Consider the following 5,524-nt stretch of genomic DNA (forward strand, 5'->3'; position numbering starts at 1 on the left):
CTCCGCTGCCTTCCGCCGGGCCACCAGGCTTCGCCGTTTTCTGCTAGGGGGTGGGCTTCTCTCCACTGTCTTCTCTGTTCCCTCTTCTGCCTGGCTCCTCTGCGGGGGCCAGGCTTCTCTCCGCTGTCTTCTCTGTTCCCTCTTCTGCCTGGCTCCACCGCGGGGGCCAGGGCTTCTCTCCGCTGTCTTCTCTGTTCCCTCTTCTGCCTGGCTCCACCGCGGGGGCCAGGGCTTCTCTCCACTGTGTTCTCTGTTCCCTCTTCTCCCTGGCTCCTCCGCAGGGGGCCAGGGCTTCTCTCCGCTGTCTTCTTCCTTCTTCTGTTCCATTCGATGTTGACACGACGAGCTCTCCCGCTGTAATTCCGTCTGAGTGGTGTGCATTGACTTATATAGGCATAGGGCGTGGTCACCGGGTGATGCCACCCTGCGACCCCAACCTTTGTGACATCACATTCCCGGGGCATGATGGGAATGTGATGTCACAAAGGTTGGGGTCGCATAGTGGAAGAATTTCCCCTAGTCAGTCCCACCCCCCCTTCAGTTAGAACACACCCAGGGAAAATAATTAACCCCTCCCTCGCCCCCTAGTGTTAACCCCTTCCCTGCCAGTGGCATTTTTATAGTAAGCAATGCATTTTTATAGCATTGGTCACTATAAAAATGCCAATCGTCACAAAAATGTGTCAAAAGTGTCTGAAGTGTCCGCCATAATGTCGCAGTACCGATAAAATTTGCTGATCGCCGCCATTACTAGTAAAAAAAAAATATTAATAAAAATGCCATAAAACTAACCCCTATTTTGTAGATGCTATAACTTTTGCGCAAACCAATCAATAAACGCTTATTGCGATTTTTTTGAAACAAAAATATGTAGAAGAATACGTATCGTCCTAAACTGACTTTTATATCTTTTTGGGGATATTTATTATAGCAAAAAGTAAAAAATATATATTTTTTTAAATTGTCGCTCTATTTTGTTTATAGCGCAAAAAATAAAAAACGCAGAGGTGATCAAATACCACCAAAAGAAAGCTCTATTTGTGGGAAAAAAAGGACGACAATTTTGTTTGGGAGCCACGTCGCACGCAATTGTCAGTTAAAACGACGCAGTGCAGAATCGCAAAAACATTGACCAGCAATATGGTCCGGGGCTCAAGTGGTTAAAAAAAAAAAAAACAGTAACGTTAGCCAATTTTTTTGTGATAATGTGAAAGATGATGTTACACAGAGTAAATAGATATCTAACTTGTCATGCTTTAATATTGCACACACTCATGGAATGGTGCCAAACTTCTGGACTTTAAAATCTCCATAGGCAACGCTTGTTTTTTTTTACAGGTTACCAGTTTAGAGTTGCAGAGGAGGTCTAGTGCTAAAAGTATTGCTCTCGCTCAACGCACGCGTCAATACCTGTGATGTGTGGTTTGAACAGCGTTTACATATGTGGGCGGGACTTACATGCGTGTTCGCTTCTGAGTGCGAGCTACTAGGGGCAGGGGCGTTTTAATTATTATTATTTATTTTTTTACGTAATAATTCAATAAGACCTCACATCTGTCCTTCAGGCTGGAAAGCATGCGATCGGGAAAAAAAACACAGATCTCATGCTTTCAGCCGCGATTGCAGCTTTGTTTATGTTTCTGCCTCTGCATTTCTGGTGAATTGAGCATGCCCAGGGACTTAGAATTTTTGATGTTGCTTTTTGTGTGTGAACATCACTTGGATGACTCTGAGCATGCTCATAGAGCGTGTTTTTTGGGTTAGTAATTTAAGGACATCCTTAACAGGTGTACCCACTGTATTGGGTTAGCTCGGTAGCGGGGTGTGTGACCCCCTGGATAGGTTCACTACACACTGAATTTATACAGAAAGGCAGTCGAAGACGGTTGAAAAACAAAGATTTTGGTTTATTCTTCCATCTTGCTGGAAACAAGTGCAAGCATCCAAACAGCATAAACAAAATCAAACATAAAATAAACCCTGGCCACTTGGGGCGTCTACCTTCACCACTCAGGAACCTATCTAGGGAGTCTGGCACAGCCTAGTGCTGGGCAGACACTGCTGGTCATACAGCAGAAAAACAATAGTCTTTTGATTTTTATCACACAGAAAAATTAATCACCACCTCACCTCCTCAGAAGACTTTCAGCACACTGCTCTCCTTACTCACAAAGCCTTAGGATGCATCAACCAGTGGTAATCCTCTGGGATTACTTATATAGTCCTTAATTGCCTCATTATGAACAGCTGAAGTTTTCCAACGCCCTTAAACCTTTTCTGGCTACTTCTGCAGCCGACGCCTAATAACAATTGGTGTATCATCTAAACAAGGCAGAAATGTATCTCCCGTCTGTGACAACACCCACAGATTTACCTGACTTCCTGTCACATACCCCCCCTCTTTTTTCAACCCTAGGGTTGGGACACAGGTTGCCACGCAGGCATGCACTCGGGACAACCCATCTGCATTCCCCATTTTAGCACCGGGGCAATGCGTTACCACAAAACTAAATTCCTGGAGAGCCAGGAACCACCTATTTATTCTCCTATTGGTCTCTTTGTTCTGTGCCATCCACTTCAATGGGGCATGATCCGTCACCAGTTCAAACTGTCTACCCACGAGGTAGTACCGGAGAGAATCCAAAGCCCATTTCACCGCCAAACATTCTTTCTCAATGGTGGCATAATTCTCCTCATGGGCCTTCAACTTTCGGCGGAGGTACATAACAGGGTGTTCCTCCCCTTTGATAATCTGAGACAGTACAGCTCCTAAGCCCACAATTGACGCATCTGTCTGAACCACAAAGTCCCGTGAAAAATCAGGCGAATTTAAAACTGGCTGACTACATAAGGCCTGTTTTAAAGCCTGAAAAGCTGTTTCTGCTTCGGGAGTCCATTTGGTCATTAGACTCCTTCCCTTTGGTCAAATTGGTCAGGGGAGCAGCCTGTGAGGCAAAATAGGGGATAAAGCGGCGATAATAGCCCACGATCCCCAAAAATGCACAAACCTGTTTCTTGTTGGTGGGACGTGGCCAATCCTGAATAGCCTCAACTTTGTTTATTTGGGGCTTGATTAGACCTCTTCCAATGGTATACCCCAGATATTTCGCCTCTTCTAGCCCAAGGGTAAATTTTTTTGGATTGGCTGTAAACCCGGCTTTCCAGATGGAATCTAACACAGCCTGAACTTTTGGCAAGTGTGATTCCCAATCCTCACTGTGGATGACAACGTCATCGAGGTATGCAGCAGCATAGGCTCGATGAGGCCGAAGGGTCTTATCCATGGTGCGTTGAAATGTGGCGGGAGCATTCTGTAACCCAAAAGGCATCCTCCGATATTGGAAAGATCCGTATGGAGTTACAAATGCTGTTTTTTCGCTGGCCGACTCCGAGAGAGGAATTTGCCAATAACCCTTGGTCAGGTCTAATGTCGTCATGTACCGGGCAGTGCCTAGGCGATCAATCAGTTCATCTATGCGGGGCATATGATAGGTGTCAAACTTAGTGATTTTATTGAGGCGGCGAAAGTCATTACAAAACCGCCAACTTCCATATGGTTTGGGCACTAAGACAATGGGACTGGACGAATCACTATTTGACTCTTCTATCACCCCCAGCTCAAGCATTTTTTTTTACTTCCTGGCGAATTGCCCTTTGCCGGGCTTCTGGAATTCTATAAGGCTTCAATTTGACCTTATCCCCTGGTGTGGTGATATTGTCATGAGACCCAACCTGGCAGGTCTGAAAACTTCTCCTTATTACGGAGCACAAATTCTTTAACCTATTGTTGTTGAGTTTTGGATAGAGTCTCCGCTATCCCAACTTCAGGGACAGCCAGGTTAAATGGAGCAGAAAATCAGGAAGTCTTAGCGACCAAGGACTCTCTATCCTTCCATGGTTTCAGCAAGTTTACGTGATAGAGCTGCTCAGGTTTTCGTCTTCCCGGTTGGCTAATTTTATAATTCACCACTCCCATTTTTTCCAACACTTCATATGGACCCTGCCATTTGGCTAGGAATTTACTTTCGATCGTGGGGACCAGCACCAACACCCTATCACCAGGTGCAAAGGAACGGACATGGGCCCCACGATTGTAAATCCTTTGTTGAGCCAATTGGGCTTGGGCTAAATGTTCCTTCACAATCGGCATCACTTGGGCAATTCTATCTTGCATTTGGGCCACATGTTCAATCACACTTCGATGAGGGGAACTCTCAGGCCCCATACACACGAGAGGATCTATCCGCTGGAATTTATCCGCGGACCGGTTTCAGCGGATTGATCCCCTGGTGTGTACCATCCAGCGGATATTTTTCGGGCAGATGGATTTCCAGCGGATCAAAATTTCTTAACATGCTAAGAAATCGATCCGCTGCAATCCAGTCCAACGGATTGATCCGCTGGTCTGTACAGACTCACCGGATCAATCCGTCCGAATCCATCCCTCGCATGCGTCGTAATGATTCGACGCATGCGTGGAAGTCCATATATCACAGCGTCGCGCACGTCGCCGCGTCATCATCGCGGCGACGGCGCGACACGTCACCGCGGAGGGAATTCCGCGCGGATTTTGATCTCATGGTTAGTACAACCATGAGATCAAAATCCGCCAGAGGATTTATCTGCGGAAACGGACCTCCGGACCGTTTCCGCGGATCGATCCTCTCGTGTGTACTAGGCCTCACTCTCCCATGTTTCCCTGGCAATGTCCAGTAGGCCCCGGGGGTGCCTCCCATACAGTAGCTCAAATGGAGAGAACCCTGTGGACGATTGGGGAACCTCTCTTATTGAAAACATCAGATAAGGGAGCAGATAATCCCAATTCTTTCCGTCTTTATCCACCACCTTCCTCAACATTTGTTTTAAGGTTTTATTAAAGCTTTCCACTAACCCGCCTGTTTGAGGGTGATATATTGATGTACGTAATTGGGTCACTTTCAGGAGTTTACAAAGTTCTTTGGTCACCCTAGACATAAACGGGGTGCCCTGGTCCGTTAGGACTTCCATAGGAAGATCCACACGGCTGAAAACCTGAAACAACTCTTTGGCAATGGTTTTAGCAGCGGTGTTTCGGAGCGGAATCGCTTCTGGGTAACGGGTGGCATAGTCCATTACTACCAAGATGTGCTGGTGCCCTCTAGTGGACTTCAGTAAAGGGCCAACCAAGTCCATGGCGATCCTCTCAAAAGGGACCTCAATAATGGCCAGGGGTACCAACGGACTGCGGAAATGTGGCATGGGTACAGTAATCTGACACACTGGACAGGAAGAGCAGTATAATTCCACTTCCTTAGTGATCCCAGGCCAATAAAACCTCTGGGTGATCCTCTCTCTGTTTTTTTCTGCTCCCAAATGTCCCCCAAGAATGTGCCCATGGGCCAGTTCCAAAACAATCTTGCGGTACGGTTTAGGCACTACCAGTTGCTCAATGGTGTCCTCTATCCTCTGTGACACTCGATATAACAGGTTCCTTTTCAATAATGAAGTAGGGGAGGGCAACCCTCTCGTCAGGGTTAACTAACTC

This window comes from Rana temporaria, chromosome 13, assembly GCF_905171775.1.
Source record: "Rana temporaria chromosome 13, aRanTem1.1, whole genome shotgun sequence".
Lineage (NCBI taxonomy): Eukaryota > Metazoa > Chordata > Amphibia > Anura > Ranidae > Rana > Rana temporaria.